Source organism: Castor canadensis, chromosome 2 (assembly GCF_047511655.1).
Source record: "Castor canadensis chromosome 2, mCasCan1.hap1v2, whole genome shotgun sequence".
In the NCBI taxonomy this organism is placed as follows: Eukaryota; Metazoa; Chordata; class Mammalia; order Rodentia; family Castoridae; genus Castor; species Castor canadensis.
In genome coordinates, this window is record NC_133387.1 from 42,943,507 (window position 1) to 42,962,204 (window position 18,698).

An 18,698-nucleotide genomic window follows, 5' to 3' on the forward strand; every position below is an offset into this window, starting at 1 on the left:
GAGCTTGTTCTACAGAATGTAATATTAAAGGTTAGGTTTCATTCTGCTTGAGTGGAATTTCTTAACCAGGAAAACATGAGCAAAGACAGCCTGTGGAGATTTGACATGACAGCCGTTCTCGTCTTATTGAAGTACGGCACGGACTGCAGATGTCCATTTATAGCTTATTTGAAAATCTTTAACATTCTTTGAAGCTTTTAAAAGTATATTTCCCAGGGGAAATTTTTTTGAGCTGCAAGATACTTCTCACTATTTTTATAGCTGCAGGAATAACTGCATAGTATCCTATTTCCTCTTTCAGTGGGAAGTCATCAAATGCATTACATCTAAGAGAAATTAAAAAGTCATATTCTTTGAAGATGACTATGTATTTAATCACTGCTATAATTATTACAGAAAAATCATATGTTTATACAATGAATAACCTTTTCTTTATTTTCATGATTATTATGACATTTAACTTTCAGAGTGATTTTCCTTTCCAAAGATTTCCTTTTCTGTACATATTGTGTGCAAAACCTCTGGGGTGAGCAAAGCGCCATAGTACTCTGCTTAGGTAGATTATTATTCTTCATTTTTAATCTTCTCATTTTATTTAATGAAAGAGTTTAAATGTAACTCAAACTTTCCCATAATTTAATAGGAGGAAGAGTTTTCATTTTTTCACTTTTTTTTTGAACCATAGTCATTTCTGCATTTTAACTTGAGAAAGAGAAAGTGGACCTAAAAGCAATTATAAAGAAATGCAATATTCTATTTCTTCCATAAGAAATAAAATGCTTCTGTTATTTCTTTCCATTCATATTTCCAATAAAAATATTTTTAGTTCATTTAGGAAACAAAGAATTCCAACCTAGAACAAATGATGTTGTTTGTGGCTGCACACAAAATAAGGCCAGTCATTTTGCCAAATGTTTTTCATGCAAAATGCAACATGTTGACAACCATCCCGTAATGTAGGAACTGCTATTATTTACATTACAAAGGGAATTTCTGACAATGTAAAATGTTTGCAGATATAATGTTTTTTGTTGTTGCTTTTAGCTGCAAAAAGACAAGGAAATCACTGGTCATCTCTTGCCATTACGTTTCTAAATAGTAACTGTCAGAAAAGATTGCTTACAGTAAGGAACAACTATTAGTGAATAATTAAATGAATTTTAGTTAGGCTCATATTTGTTGCCCATTGCAATCTGGGTACTGGATTACAGTTGAAAACAGACCAGAGTACAGATTCTTGGAAGGTAATGTCCATAAAAATCACCTAGTAAACTTGTTAGAACACAGACTCCTGAATCCCATATAGAAATTTATTTCCTGGAGGTCTGGAGTGGGGTCCAGGTGATGCTGATGTTTCTTGGCTCTGTGCTACAGTCTAAGCACTATTACCTATATAGATAGATGGATAGATAGATAGATAGATAGATAGATAGATAGATAGATGGACAGACTGACCTTTTTTCCCTTACAATGACCACAATACTGTAAAGCAAGGGTCAATTTACTATCACTAACAATATACAAATAAAAAAAGTCTTGACTAAATAGAGTACCATCTCCTAGTTCAAACAGCTGGAGATAGCAGAGTCAGGGTTTAAATCTACTTTTGTCCTTTTAGCCCAAATCATAAACATTGATTATTCCCAGCAGCATTATATTTCTTCAAACTATTTTGTAGCGGAAATCAAAAACAATCAGCAAAAAAACCCGATTTTTCAGTTTGGAAACAACCAACAAATGTAAACATACTCAAGCAACCAGAGATGAAAAAAAAAAAATCATAGCTAGTGACTTGTTGAATCATCAAAGCATTATAGTTGCTATGAATACCTAAAATTTAGGGAAATATTTATACTGTTTTTATAATAATAACTCATTTTCAACTTGGGATATAAAGTTTATTTTTAACTCTGCATTTCAATTGGATGTTGTATTTTAGGAATTTAAACAATATCCTTTGTTCTCAGCTGGAGAATAATTTAAAATATTTTCTTTAGAATATTAGGGTCTCGGAGAGGAATGAACAGCTTCCTTTAATCTTTTTACCCAAGTATTTATTACTTTATGTGTTGAAAGTTCCATAAATGTTGACAGAACAGGCAAATCAAATTTTAGTATATGAGCTTCACATTGACTTCAGTCCTTGGTAGGACAGTTAATTTAAACTAAACTAATTCAAAATAATTTTGCAATAATATTTACTCCAAACATACATAGTTAATATTCTACACTGTTAATAGAAGAAAGCTCTTTTTTGTTCCTTTAAGAATATGCGACTAACTCATAAGTAGCATATGTATGAAACACAGCATTTGCTAAAGTTTTTTCAAGAATAACAGAGTAAACAGGCTCATAAAACCCATATAAATTTGTCATTTCTCAAGTTTATTGTTGCTTTGGGGCTGAAGCAATTAAAATTTGAGTTTTAAGAAAAAACTGTCACGATCTTTTCAATATGGTGCATATTTACCTAACAGAAACAATTTTTGCAGACTTTTTTAGTGTTCGTGAATTCTAGAAGTTTTCTTTTACAGTAATCATTCTTTATCCAGGCTTTTGCTTTACATATTCAGCTATCTGCAGTGAGTTGTGGTGCAAATATATTTGAAGTAAAATTCCAGAAGTAGCAACTCAATAATTCATAAATTTTAAGTACCTTTTGTTACAGTATATTGCTATTCTATTTTATTATTAGTTATGAGCGTTAATTTCTTACTGTGTCTAACTTATAATCAAACTATACTGCAGACATGTATGTACAGGACAAACATAATTTATACAGTTGTAGTGTTTCATAATATCTATAGTGTCAGGTGTTCACAAAGTCTTGGACATGTATCTGTGGACAGGTAAGACCCCTGTACAAAATATCTTTACACAGAAAAATTGAAAGTGTCCTCTATAAAAAGCAATTTACTCAGCATCTTAAGCTTTGGGGTTTCTAAATTTTTCTGGATAGGAAACTAAACCCTCCAGCTTTGTAACAGAAGGATGCAAATAACATTTGAGCAAAAGGTTTTAATTTCTTTAATTATTTTCCTCTGAAATTGGAGGAAAATCATATTAGTAGGTTTTGATCAAGACATTCTTTCATTGGGTCTGAAGATGTAGCTCAGTAGTAGAGTGCTTGCTTAGCATTTGTATGGGATCTATCCCCAGTATTGAAAAAAAATTCTTTCCTTAATTACAATCACTTTATTTTCACTGATGAATTAGTAAGAAGAAATAAAAATAATCTCTAAAATTACTCCAACAAACTGAGCTGTTTTTTTAAATTTTGACACACTCTTTTCTTAGTTTTAAACATTTAGTGTTCTTTGCCTTGTTAATATTTTCTTCTCAAGAAGAAATGCAGAATAACCTTCCTTCTTAGATTTGAATCAGTTTTGCTTGCCATTGAACAACCTTGATCTTCTAAATTGTTGATCCACTGTGCGAAGTAAGAAGTGATTACACAAGAAAATATGCCATTTAGAGATGTCATCTTTATGATTCAAGTAGAACCTTTCCAGAATATTAATTTCTGTTTTTAACTGGTCTATTAGAGATTATTTGCATGAACTAATCATATGTTTATTATTTGAAGAAAGTGTATATAACTATGTAAAGTGTCAATAACATCACATTTTTCATAAATAAGAACCTTTAATCATGTTAAAAATTTGTACTGTGCTGAGTAGATTTTAATCAGTCATCATTTAATGATTTGAGAAAACATAGAACCATGAAAATAATGTTAGGAACTAATTTTTTTAAAATGTAAGTTCTATTGTACCATGTCATTATCAATTTATTTTCAGAAGTTACTACATTTGTTTTTCATATCTCAGAATAGTTAAGTTTATATCTCCATAAGAGTTTGAAAAAACTTATATATTCATGACTCTTTCAAATATGTAATGATTTGCTGACCTGTCCTTCAATGAGACAAAGGTACTTGATCCTATTCAAGTTCATACTTTAACAGCCATTAGATGTATGCTGATCCTAAGACAAAAAAGGTTCTTTTGGTGCTGTTTATGTGCATGTCTTTAAAATATTTTATTTATCCTTCGGTTCTGCTTCCTAACATTATTTTATTCTTTAGTTTCTTAAAATTCCCAGTGCCTCTTTAGTGAGAAAATCAAAGGATAAAGTAATGTTTGTTTATACCTGTAATCCCAGCATTGTCTCCTTCCTTAACCTAATTTCTTCTCAGCCTGTGTTTATTATAACTGGCTTATTATTTATACCTATAATGACAGATACATTTTGTCAAAGGATTTCTACCAACTGGCTTGCACCTGTCACAAGCTTCCAAGACTATTCCTTTATTTGTTGTTGCTACAGTCTTGCTCCCTGAACATAATGTCTTCTAAAAGACACTTGTTGGTACTTATACTCAGGTTTAATTGCTCATCTATAGGCTACATTATTACACTAAGATTAGCATAACAAAAAGTGAGCAATTTTAATGTTTCAAGTTGTTAATAGCTTATTTAATTTTCAGCTACTTAAGCTAATATCAGCATCTTTATTTACAATGTTTTGTATATATACCTTTTTTGCAGCCTGCACAAACTTATTTGATAATCACATATAGGTATTATGACCTGTACCCTTAGAAGCTTTCAAGATTAAGCAAGAGGTTAACTTTTCTTGGACAATAAGTGAATAAATTGTTACTAATTTGTGTATGCCTCACTTACGTGTGGTTAAAATATGTTAATATATGAGGGTCGTTCACAACAGAAAAGTTAAGGAACCATAATATATATTTTTAATTACTTTAAACAACCCAGCTTCCATTTTTCTTCTTAATGAACAACAGTCTAGCTTCATTCTCTTTTGGGTACAGTTACTTAGCTATCTGGATTTTCCTCTATATCATTCTGTTCCATGCTCAGTAAGCAAGACTAAGTGACTTAGTGCAGCTAAAGAGATTCTGTCACCCAAAGCCTGGATCTTCAACTGGGTACTACAAAGACAGAAGAAATGGATGGAGTTAATTCATCTCAACTTGGCTACCCAGATATTCTCTCAATTTCTTAGTGCTGTCTTAAGAATTTAGTGCTTATTTTTCATATTCTCCATGTTACCATAAGCAAACAGCACCCAAATCTTAGACCTTGTACCCACAAACCCAGAAACATCTAGAACATCACAACTATAGATGTCATTTTGGTGCTGTAACTTGGATCTGTGACCAGAAATATGGTCCGAAAATTCCTTGGTTCTTGCATTTGGCAGAAGAATTCAAACAAAACACAAAAATTCAGTGAAAGTAACGGTAAGGTTTATTAGGAAAGGAATATGCTTTCAACAGACTGAAAGGGGGTTGTTTCTATCATGAGAACAGGGTCAGGAAGAAGAGAAAGAGAGAGAAACATTTCCTGTTACCAATGCAGGAAGTGGGAGCAAACACACAAAATGGTGGTCTCCAACTCCTTTCTTATACTAGAAAGCTGAGGGAATACAAGTGGTCAAAGATAATGTGTCCAGGTGGCTGAGAAGGCTGTTAAAACAAAGAGAGGTCATTTTTAGTCCCTGGAATGATTTCCAGGGTTTGGGTCATTGTCTTGTTAAGAGAGACATTGAGTAATTTACTAGTTCCTACTCTAATTGATAGAGAATTTCTGTTTGAAATTCCTAACATTTGCTCTATCTAGCTGTTAGGTCTGGGACTTTGTTTTGTTGAATTCACTTGTGAAAATGTCCTTGCACCAGACAGATCTGAGGTGTAGGATGTGGATCACTCTTTATATGCAGAACCTGTTCTGCCCTTTTCTCCAATTTTGTTGAAGAGAAGACATAAGCATAATAAGAAAGACAAAGCGTTATAGCTAGTTGAGATAAGGATAGCTGTACAGAGAGATTCCTAGCATTGCTTCCATGCACAAGTGTGTTACAACCTGAATTGATTCATCTCTACCTGACCCCTTCACTACAGGTCATCTTCCCATATTGACCTCTGTCATTTTAAAGTTACTGTATTAGCTTCTCTGCAGTGGGGACAGGAAGTGAAGGAGGTGGAGAGAGTGAGAAGGAGGGGATGGGAGGCAAGGGAGAGAAATAGCCAGCCCAAACAATGTATGCACATATGAATAAGAGAATTAAAAAAATAAAAATAAAAAAGAGTGAATTAAGCTTTAGGGTAGTGGCTAACTTCAAAGCATATTGGTGATAGCCCCTGGGCTCTGGCTATATGATTTAAATAGAGATTAGTGGATTTGGGAAGGTGAATTAAAATGATTTTTTTCCCTGTCTTCCTGTTATGGTCACTGTTTATGTCTACCTGCTACCTACCAGATCTGCTAAAAGGTTACGTCCTGTTCTTATACCCTCTGTTGGCTAGAGGACTGACTTCTGACTTCCACTTTTCACTGATGTACCTTGAAGAACATGTAGAAACACAATAGAGTAACAAATTGACTATTTACTTTATTCATATAATAAACAGTACTTAAATATCTCATACATGTAAGAGATTAATGATTAACAAAAATGACAAGGCCCTTCTTTATAAGGAGTTTATATTCTGGTAGGAGAGACAGACAGCAAGTTTGTAAACAAAAATAATTTGGATAATTCAGGCAGCAATATATGTGATATAAATGTAAACTAAGATTTTGTTATAAGAATTAGATTGTATCATCAGGGAAGAACACCCCACAAGAATGTGACAGTTTAGCTGAAACAAGTAAAAGAAGAAATTGCTGGTCAGTCATAGGAACATTACAGACAGAAAGATGTCAAGGGTGAAGCCTCCAAGACAGGAGTAAACTTGATATTCTTGAGGAACATAAAGACAGCCTATCACTGGGGTATTATAGACAAGTTGAGGTGTGTTATGAGATGATGTAACAATCAAAGGCATTGGTCAAGATATGCAGAAAATAACTAGATTTTAAGATTTCAGTTAAATACAATGGAAAGATGTCATCAGATGTGCAGTGGTACGGGTTCTTTTTTCTCCACGGGATAAAGAATTAAGAAGCAGGAAATGGCAAGAGAAACAAAGTTACCAAGTCTATTTTTTCAGGAAGCAGGGAGTTTACTATGCTAGTAGACTCAGGAGGGATAATTTCTCAAAGCCCGAGCCCCGATTTGTGTCAGGGGCTGGGTTAAATACTTACAGAGTTTGTCCCCCACCCCCATATAGAATGTGGCCACAGTTACAGGAAACACTGCAGAGCTAGCTAGAGGCTTGCAACTTTGCAGAACTAGCAGAAAGCTGCTTGTAGACCCAGAGTGGGGAAACCAAGGTGAATACCAGACACAGTAAATCCTAGGAAAATAGCCAAGCTGGCCCCAACAAGAGAGTTTAGCAAAATTTTGAGGGACCAGAAAGTGAAAGGTCTTTACTGGGGAGACAGATATTGAAACTGAAAGTGGAGATCTCCTCCATAGAAGAGGGGACCCAGAAATCTGTAGTCCTCTGATGTCCTGGGAATTTCCCTTTTAAAGATCCTCTCTTGCCCTACCCTAGGTGGCACAGAAGTGCAGGGGTCTCCCATTCTCACGGCATGTTGGGGAGAAGAAGCCCCTGCCTCATAGGCACCATGCCAGCCTCGTGGAGTCTGCAGTCTTTCCCTATCTGCCTGTATTCCACTATCTCTCAAGAGGATTTAGGTTCAGAAGAGACACAATCTTACTTACTATTTAAAATACATTGTTTTTATCTGTATGTGAAAAATAGATTTAAAAGGGACAGGAGTGTAAGAAAAGAGACCTATTTAAAAAACAGTTACAACAGTGCAGATGGAGATGATCATTGCTTAAGATTGAGGTATGGCTGTAGGGTAGAGACAGTGGGAAAGGCATACATATTGCTTGCAGTTCTTAAAATTTCTCCTGCATTAGCTATTCAGAGAAGGGAAAATGATGACATGGGTAGCTGGGTGCATAGTGGATTTTAAATACAAACTTCTTCTACAAGAAGTCTAGGAGGAACCTGAATTTTGTTGATTCATTTTCTATCCCTATGTACATATTCACCACTCAACTGTGCAGCTTTAAACAACATAAATTTTATGGCTCCATAGATTCTGTGCATCAGGGGTCTTGGGAAAGGCTGAGGTCAAGAATTTGGCTGGACCTCACTTGGAGGCGTGACTAAGAAAAAATCCACTTCCATGCTTACTGAGGTTTTTGACAGACTCTATCTCTGTGGTGAGAATGATACTTTCAGTTTTTTGCCCTCTGCTAGAGACTATGTGAGCTGCTAGAATTTTCTGTATTTTCAAGAGGCTCTTTGTAGCTCCCAGAACAATCTGCAGTCCCTGGTCATGGATGATTTCCAGACATGTTCCTAAATTCAGCAAGCCTGGGTGGAAATAAGTTAGAGCAACTCATCCAGTCATGTCTGCAGTAATTTTTGACTATAAGTAAGTCATGGTCCTGCTCACACTAAAAAACTTAACACAGAAGGTGAGATCACAGAAGCCACTTTAGACTTTGTCTACCTCATTGCATGTTAAATGCTTAAAACTGAACTATCTAATTAGATACATGAGATTTAAAAACAGTAGAAAGGTCAAGAATAAATGCATAAACATAATCCAAGTTAACCTCAGTATCATTTCTAGAAGTAATTAAGGCAAAAATATAATTATTTCAATAAATTCTAACTACCAGTTAGCATCCACACTTGGTCACAAATGAACTTTTCTTAACTTCTAATGCAGAAAGCTATGACCTTTAGGAAATTGCCTTTCAAGACCACAGAAACACACTAGAGTACAAAAAATTGATATGCAACATCACTAACATTTTTGTTGTGATATTATGCTTTCAGTACCATGGAATAAGTAACAGAATATAAAAAGTAATAATTCTTGAGTGTGTTGCCCAAGTATAGCAAGGGACCTAGATTTCAAGCAGTAGATATTGTTAGTTTGTTTCCCCACATTTTGTATTTTTAAATGGAGATGAACAGTAGGGAGCCAAACTATGTTTCTATGATAGTACTTGAAGACCACCCAAAGAGACATGACCTACACTTCAGAGGAATTGGTGAGAACATTGCTCCATTTGAGACATAAATATCTTTAGAAGAGAAATTCAGTAGAACTACAAGTGGACCACAGAGGGGAGTAAGACAGAAAGCTGTCCACTTTCTGATGCTACCTTGACCAATATCATCCTCTTGTATCAAGAAGCATTGATGTACATAAATTGAAAAATAATTGACAGATATTTAAAAAAATAAAACAATTGGAGTTTTTAAAAATAAATGTAATGAATTGCTAAACATTAAAAATAACTTCATTAGTTTTATTTGTTGATGATATACAGAAACATTTCAGAGACAAAGCAATTTACCCTGGATTCTGGGAATTCAACTAAGAGATTGATTACAGAACTAGGCATGAATTTATATAGAATGGGACAAGATTGTAGTGGCAAAAACAAGGAGAAAAGAATGAACACAGCTGATATTTTACAGAATAACTGGTAAGACTTATGACAAAGTAAAAGTGATAAATGAGCAATTAAATAAAACATGAATCTAAGTATTTGACTCTGTTGGTTAAATTAACGGGACTGTCATTGATAGGAAAATTTATATATGTCTATTATATATTACTTACATTTCATATTATGCAATCTATTATCTGTCATGTAAAGGATGTTTATGGGGAGTGATTTGGCATGTGAAAAGGCTACCTTCAGTTCTTCTAGAGAAAGCAGAAAATATATTTGAGTAAAAATTGGTTGAAGATGGTGCAGTATTGGGAAACTAAGCCTATACATGATTTACATCCACTTTTTGTGTTGCTAAAATAAAAGTTACCAGGGAACTGAAATTCTATACCAGAGTTCTTAAGTACAGTCTTTCAGAAGAAACTGCAAAAAAAGAAAATCAAACTATCTCTGAGCTAGTTACTCTGACATATTTGTGCAAACATTTAAAAGGAAATTTTTCTGAGGGAAATGAGTGGTAGTTGATAATTTTCTATTTCCTGTGTGAACAAAATCAAAGTAGCTATAAATCACTAAATTCAATATTAAACTCTGCACATTTTTCAGAATTTTTACATTTATTCCAGTTCATGGTTTGCATAATAATTCTTCTAAGTGTTTGGAGACGATGAAGTATGAATGGCATGGAGTAGAATGAGGGTTGGTAGTTACTTAACCTTGAAGGGATAGAAAACTTCAAATATTTTCATTATTGATTTTAATTTTATGTGTACTAGGAAATTTCATTAGGAGCCTTTGACACATTATAATGTCATTAATTTACTTTAACATATTTTAGGCAATTTCATGTTTTAATTTGTTATATTCTAGATGAATTTAATTCCCTAATCAGGACTGTATACACAAGGTAAGTGTTAGCTTTGTTTCAAAACAGAACAAATCTGGAGAAAATTTCTGAGTTAGTGCTTCTCCTTTCCACATTACCTCATGAATTACCTGAGAGGGAGTTTGATCCAAGATTACAGAGATAAAAGGGTGAAGGTGAAAAACGAACCTGGCAATCTTGTCCCAGTCTGAAGATTCTGAAATACATATTTAATAGTATTGTGAGTGCATATATGTACTTTAGCTGTGGTTTGGATAAAATGAAAATGTCTTCCATTTAGATTTGAATCCAAATCTTGGCACCAATTCTGAGGAGTTTCATTTGACATTGGAAAAATTGCTTACTGCCTCCACCACTTCCTAAGTTGCAATACAGCTGTAGGGTTTGAAAGTGATAAAAACATGTAAAATGTTCCGTATACAATTACACTAAGAATAATAAAAAATTATGAATTTCTATGTATTTAGCATATGGAAATGTTTAGGAGTCTAATAACTGATAGCCTTTTTATTACCTAAGGCACCTTATGTAGGTCCACTTTACTTTTGCAATATCCCATTTCCAATTCTTCCCTTATCAAAAGCTCTTCTGGATTATGCAATCCATTTTCTATCAGTTCACAGCATTTTGGTGAAAATTTTTACCAATAAGCCCTCATTTCATTGTTGAGAATGAATAGTTAATGAATATAATGCATCTAACATACAAAGCCAACGTATTCACATATTACAGAGTTTGTAAAATCTGACCTTTCTGCTCCCCAACACTTTATGGAAGCATGTTTTTAAAAGTAAATTAAAAAATTAAAAATAAATAAAAATAAATAATCTATGAGGATAACCTGTCCATTTTTAAATATACTTATTATTTTAAATATATTGAAATATATTAATTCATGAGCCATTGAGCAAATAGGTAGGGGACTTTCTAAAATGTCAGGTATTCTAAGCAGAAAAACTAAATTTGCTTTACTTGGAATATATATAATGGAACATAACTGAATTTGTTCCTTTGGAAAAGATTTCTCTGAAGATTTTTTCATTTAAAATAAAGTTGAAGTATGAGCAAAAGTTAACATGATAAAAAGGAGTAAGGCTTTTTCAGTGCCATGTTTAAGTGGCATTATTTGGCTGAGGAAAAAAAAGCATAATTGTAGGAAAGATATCTGTCTCTACTGATAATTGAGAGAAAATTTAAACTATTAGAAATTCAGAAAATGTCCGATCTACTAAAATGTTGGATATATTATCTACTAACTACCATGAGTTTTTTGTATACGTGAAGTAAAAGTTTATCAGGTGAAAAGGAGAATGGAGCAAACTACATTGGGGTTGGAAGAATGCTAAATTACAGGGCAATGACAGCATGGAAATTTTGGCTTCCTCAAGTGATGCTGGGCTTCCACATTTGAACCTTTTGTTTTCCTTTGTCATGAACAGCATTTTAAGTAAAGGAAAGTCTTATAAAAGTAGGCCATTAAAAAAAAGTTCAGTAAGATGTAACTAACTAGGCTGTCACAGCAAGCAAGGACAATAAGCTTTCAGAGATATAAGTAAAATTTTCCACACAGTTTGTTCTTATTGTTCTTCTCCTATTTTCGAAAGACAGGAGAATAGCAGAAGCACAATACTTTGCTATCTAATTTAGCAAAGTAAAACTAAAGTAAATTTATATATTCTCCTGTCCCCTCCTCTGGCTTTGTAAAAACTTGAGCAAGGATCATTGCAATCTCTGACAAAACATATCACAACTTCTAATTATGGTCAGACATATTTCTTCTTTAAAAATGAACAGAGATCAGTCAGAGCCTACTGTGTCTAAGGAGATTTTATTTCCTCCTTGCTCTTGCCTTATGTGGGAGTTCTAGTAAATTTTTCACAACTGATATCAGACCAAGACTATATCTGCCTGTTGGCATGTGGACACCTGAAGTAGTAGCTTTTATATTCTACTCACCCTTTTCTAAAGGTAAAACTCCATCCTAACTAGATCCAATTCTAATATCAGGTTAGACTTTTATCTACATAGGACTAGTGGAAATGATTGAGTGTATACTTTAACTTACTTTATCATCTAATACTATGTATATGTCTAAATTAAGTAGTAAATTTAGGCAAAACCTTTAATTTTTTAGTTCCATAGATACTACTTTTAATTTATTCAAGGCTTAATGCAGCTGCTTCTCAATATTGATTCAGTCCATGGTGTATACAAATTTTTCCCTGAGTCCTTCCTGGGGTTATGTAAATAAGAAAGCACATCCCATTTTTTGGCATTCCAGAGGACATAACAAACTGAGATAATTTAAGTATGAATATCAATGCAAGGAAAAGAAAGGAAAATGAGATAAATAGTTATAACAAGTATAAGAAATAAATACTAAGTAACTAAAAGGAGAAGAATACAGGGTTGGAGTTCATTAGTGATATTGACTAATTTACAAATGATACCATGTATGCATGTGGTTAACACATGGAAATTACAGTGCTGAGTCATCTTATAATAATCATCTTGTGTAACCAAAGATTTATGAAGCTCAGTCTATCACTGCACTGATTAAATTGAAATTCAAATACACTGATTGAATTGAAATATGACTGTATCCCCAGTGATTGTTTTATTCACAAAGAGGTATATCAGTGATTCTAAATTCATGTGAGTTCTCCCTGAATCTCTTTTAATATATGTCATCAAGGACCTTTGCTAACAGTGTGTGTATTACCTGGAATAGAACATTAAAAGATCTCACATACTAAGCTGAAGATAAAGTATATTTACAGAAGATAAACAGGCACTTGGTCTCATTTGTGAGGATGAGTTTAATGGCTACAGAGACCACCTAGGCTATAAAAGCTATTTAGGAATTTGCCTCTTTTTTTCCCTTAGACAATTCACTTGTTCTGGGAGTTTTTACAGAGAACACCTCAGGTAATTGCTTCAAAAGACCAAAGTTGCGGTCAGAAATGTTCTTGGAGTCTTTCTCCTTCCCTGTACTTACAAATATGCTTAAGGGCACTTAATGAATAACCTTTTACTGATGTAACACCCTTTCATTACCACCTGGGCTTAGAAGCAAAAGACATAAAGGTGAGAATTATTTCCTTACAGATTCAGCCCAACCCTTCAATAGCAGTGGCACTTTGTAGATGGCATCTATCAGTGGGAGGAAAATTATACCTTAGGTCACTTTAGGCAGAGTAGACCATAAAATGAAACACTATAAAATCTTTGGGTTTATAATAGTACCATGTCATAAATCCTCCCTGTGGAGAGACGGAGCTGGTGCCTGCTTCATATTTATAATGTACACAGTGGAACAATGTGCTAAGAATATCCTAATTCAGGAATTATTCTTCCTGTATTATTAAAGAAATCACTTAAATGGTTGGGTGCATGAATTTTGCATCTCACTGTGGGAGTTACAGAGAAAATACACACATATACAAACACACATACATACACATGAAAAATGTAGCCTATTTAAAAATAAAAACAAGTAAACAGAAAATATTATTTCTTGGTTTAGATAATCCAAATCATTTCTTTGTGAGGAAACAAGAAAACTATTGTGCTAACTAGATTTTTTTTCTTTTCTTCTTTCCTTTGTAATTAAATTTTATTTTATTTTTTGTGTTCCTTAGCATGAATGCTTTTTTAATAAAATTATCTAATGAAGTAATAGTTCTGTAACTCTCAGGAATTCTTTAGTAGATAAAACTTTTAGAAGTTTTCATGCAGCATTTTTTTCAAAAAGCTTTGATCCTTAAAGCTTAAAGTTTGGATTTTTAAATAGACTTAAAACTGAGAGTTTTGGGTTTCCTATTGTAGATAATAGCTATAACTCCTAGGTCCCTTTCTCTGGCCAATTACCTTTTGAAGGTCATGTTTCTCTGACTGATGTGGCATGGCCATTTAGATCTGATGATCTAGGACAGAATGCTCAGATCATTCTTCTTTCTGTGCTTTCTTTGGACATTTTTCTTAGCTAGGGCTTTATGCATATAAACTAGTTGATTGTGTTTGTTCTGCAGGGCTGGGGATCTAATCCACTTTCTCTCTCATGCTAGGTACATGTTCTACTAAGCTACATCCCTAGTCCCTAAGGGAATTTAAATAAAAGGAAGTTTCGATTGAGTACCTGGTAGCTTCAAGCCCTAAGCAGTCTCTTTTTTAAATTCTTTTTCTTTTTTTGTAGGGTTGTATTGTACATTACAGTCTCTTGCCACTTGTGGATAATGAGTTATTAAAATATAGTTTGTCAAAACTGATATAGTCTATAAGTGTTCAAAAAATGTAAAATATCTCATTGTAATTCCTTTTGTTGATTATGTTGGGATACAGCAAATATAAAACTGGGCACCATTGGCTTGCACCTTTAATCCTAGCTACTTAGGAGGTTGAAATATGAAGATCATGGTTTAGGCAGTCCAGACAAATAGTTCCTGAAATCCCATCTCCAAAACAACCAGAGCAAAATGGACTGGAGGTGTGGTTTAAGTGATAAGAGTGCCTGCTTTGCAAGTTTGAAGCCTGGAGTTCAAACTTCAGTCTCACAAAAAAGAAATATAAAATAGTTTTGATATTGGATTAAATAAAATATATTATCACAAACAATTTCATTTGCCTGTTTTAAAAATGTACCTAATAGAAAATGTAACATAATATGTAACATACTCTTATGACTCAGAATATGTTTGTGGTGGGCTGATCTTGTCAGTAATAGAGACATAAAAAGAGAAAAGTGTTCTATTCCAGCCATTTCAAACTCTTTGATGATGATAGGAAGGTCCTACCTATCTACCTACCTATCTATTTATATTTTTAATTCTTTCAATTTATTAATCATACTAGAATTACCCCAAATCTATTTCGTTCTTCCACATTTCTTATCAGTTCCCTTCAAATTCCCTCTTACCCTATTTCTTACTTTATTTGTTTCACGTGAAATCCCTATTAATAAATTAGGTTAGTTTTCCTGATTCTCTGTTTCTATCGAAGGAATTTGTTGCCAAGGTCAATGTAGACATTTAGTACTCTCTCTTTGTCAAATTGGAGTAATATGGCAGTGTCCTTATTTCCTCGTTCTCCCTATGCCTATACTCTTACCTTCTATGTGATATAGCATTACCTTTTTCCCAGAAGTCATTTCTGCAGTGAATGTCTTCTGAGTTTTCCTACTCCATAAGTCCTGAGAGCAGAAAAGATTTCAGCAGTTCTCAATGTAGTTTATCTTGATTTTTCTATTGGGCACATAAAAAAAATTACCAGGTTATCAGATCTCATTTTGAGGACATTCTTTATGAGAAGAATAACAAGATTATAAATATAAAATTGGGTTCAATTTCTTCGAGAGTAACTGCATGAGTGAGGAAAGTAGATACTAAGCTTCATTTTCTTCACTATTAATTTGTCTCTGGAAAGAGAATTCACCTCTGCCATTCAAATTCCATTTTTTATATCTGGGAACATCATTGTCCCAAGAGAGTCATTAAGAAGGACACCCCCCTCACTGTACTTCACTTAACAGAGGCCCATGTTTTACTAACCTCAGGAAATTGCCTCCAGCTTCCCAAGCCCATTCTCCATGTCCTCAAATACTTTTTCTGAAAGGCTAGACAAATTCCTTCTACCCACCATCATATGCTTTGACTTCTGGATATCTGAATATACTTGGAATTGGAGTTATTCAATAGTACTTTTGATAGTAAAGTAACATTTATATTCATCACAATTACGAACATAATTTAAAACAAGTACACTAAAATAAATATTACCTTAGCAGGTACACAAAGATGAAATATAAGAAGATTCATTTCAAACAATATTGACGATGAAATCCATAGAGAATAACTTGTCTCTACTTGTTACTTAAAATGCTGTATAAAATATAATATGCATAACTATAATACTATATAAGAGTGATGTGTATTTGTCTGTGGATAGCTAAGTAATATGTACATAGATACTCAGCTCAGGGTGCCATAGCAAACAACCATACTGGATTTCTTGAACAGCATTAATGTATTTTCTCATAGTTCTGGAGGCTGAACTCCACAATCAATGTGCTAGCAAAGCAGGTTTATTCTGAGTCCTCCTTACTTGGCTTGTTGGTAGCTACAATCTCTGTGTGTTCACAAGACCTTTTCTTTTCAAGCCCTCAGAGAGGGAGAACAAGTTCTCTGGTCTCTCCTTTTATAAGGGCACTAATCCCCTCATGAAGACTCCAGCTTCATGACTTTCATCCAAATTTTGTCCCAATGGCCTCATACAAATTGGGTTACATCGTCAGTGTATGAATTTTGGGGAGGTAAAAGGTAGGTATAACTGAACTGGCATAAAAGTAACAGACTAATATAAACTACATTTTTTATAAAAGAGAAACAAGAAAGAGAAATATTTATATAAAAAGATTCTCAATCATCTCATTCATTAGGGAAATGAAAATTGAAAACCAAAATTTAACCTTATAAAATAGACAAAAATCAGTTTGGGAAATTACTAGGATTAGTGAGAATATTGAACAGGTGGGCTTTCATTTTAAGAGAAAAAATGCATTAATTTTGAAGATATAACATTGATTATTACATTATATGTTGATATAATGGTATACTATGCAAAAGTAAATATCAATGAATTTTAGATGGAATGTTGAGAAAAAAAATCTCAGAAAATACATACTTGTGCTCTAATTTACATAAAGTTCATAAGTGAATTTTGGCAAAACATTTTTCAAATATGTATACATTGTGTCAATTTACAAAATAAGGACTCTTACTTTGACTGTGCCTAAGAATCACCTAGAAGGCTTTTAAAACCTAACACCTTGTATATGCCTGTGAGGCATTAAATCATAACTCAGTAGTTAGGGTTTAGAGATCCAAGATCATGCAAGGCTCATGCAGGTGAGTTCATGTGTAGTCATGTTTGAAAATCGCATTTTAAAAATTACAGGAAATTATGAAAAGTTTCTGTCTTTGTTTAGAAAAATATCTTGGTAATTCCATATGAAAAGGAGGGAGACTGAGCTCCTTAAAGCATGGAAGTTTCAATATATCAAGACATAGGAAGTGTAGGACTGAAAAAAATTCTGTTTCATACTTCCACCAGTGTGGTGCAGAAGTATACAGTATGTGAAGAAGCAGCATGAAGTAAACGAACTCTCCAAGGTAAACTCTGTCAACTCATACCAACTCTACAGAGAGACTGTGATTATCTACCCACTCCACTCATGTGGAACTAGTTACTAGTCAACATATGAAGGTACAGCTGATACAGGCATTACATTTCATTCTCTGTGCAACAGTTGGTAAATAAGAAATAACCATCAAATAGACCAGTTAACATTTCTCTGGCTGTGTTAAACTACAGAGGTTAATCAATGTTGATGGGAAGAATATTTTCAGTCAGAAATTTAAGTCACAGAGTAAGAGAAACAAGAAATTTGAGTAAATTTGAGTTAATATTTTCATACTTATCTGTTGTCCTGGTTTGGACTTTTTTCACTTATTTCTCTGGGAACTGCAATGAGTCCTATAAGATGTTCAAAAATTGCCACACATAAAGCTAGCTCTTGTTCTTTCTTTACAAATTACTTTCTCCCTTCATTTTGTCCTTCAAATACATTGTGTAATTTTTCTTTATGTTTTTCTCTTCCACTAAACTGTTTCTAGCATAAAGATAGGGAATATGTGGAGTATTTTCATGTTTGTATAACTGGTTTTTCATGTGGTAATATAACAATTCTTGTAGATTGAATAAATACTAAAAATTCTACAGGGTCAAGCATGTGAGGTCAAGCTATAAGAAGCAAATTTATTCAGATGCTTCAGAGTTATGGTAGATTTTAGCTGTAATTAATGGCTTGACTACATGAAATAGGAGAGAAATATGCAGATAATTGCATTCTCCATAATTTGTTGTCTCCTGTCTCTCTTACAAATCTCTCCCCAGGAATAGGCAAATAATGTTCTTTCTTCTTTCTTTTGGGAAATTATGATTATAATCAATATGGTACATTTAAAGTGCTCTTGTCACTTTCAAAGAATGATTGCATTGTGCACACCTGAATCTTGTGAGTTAGGGCTGTCCTTAGTGTGTGCAAGATCTAGGAATACATCTTTGCTGTTTTTACCTATATAAAAAGTTTGATTAAAAGTGTATTAAAATTCATAACACTTGTGAGGCTTAGTGATTTATTGGTGAACATTCAAAATAATGTGTGGAGAAAAGTATTATAGATTTTTTTATTCAATCAATGCATGTGAAGATTCTTTGTAGTGTCCAGGAACAATCTCTGTGTTTGAGTCCTGGAGCTATTTCTTCATGTTCTTTCTTTTCAAGTGTGTCATAGCTGGCTAACTTTATATCTCCCACCTTGAGAAAAGTTGCCACACTGTTATTACTCACA

General features: G+C 33.5%; 1 long non-coding RNA gene across 2 annotated transcripts in view; it reads right to left on the reverse strand.

Annotated features, from left to right (window-relative positions):
- The window catches only part of LOC141417309 (uncharacterized), a 184,251-nt gene that overhangs the window by 138,977 nt on the left and 26,576 nt on the right, over positions 1–18,698 (reverse strand). For both annotated transcript variants that reach the window (XR_012441838.1, XR_012441831.1), the window contains exon 2: positions 15,420–15,531. This is a non-coding gene — a long non-coding RNA (uncharacterized lncRNA). The remainder of the gene's footprint in view (positions 1–15,419; positions 15,532–18,698) is intronic.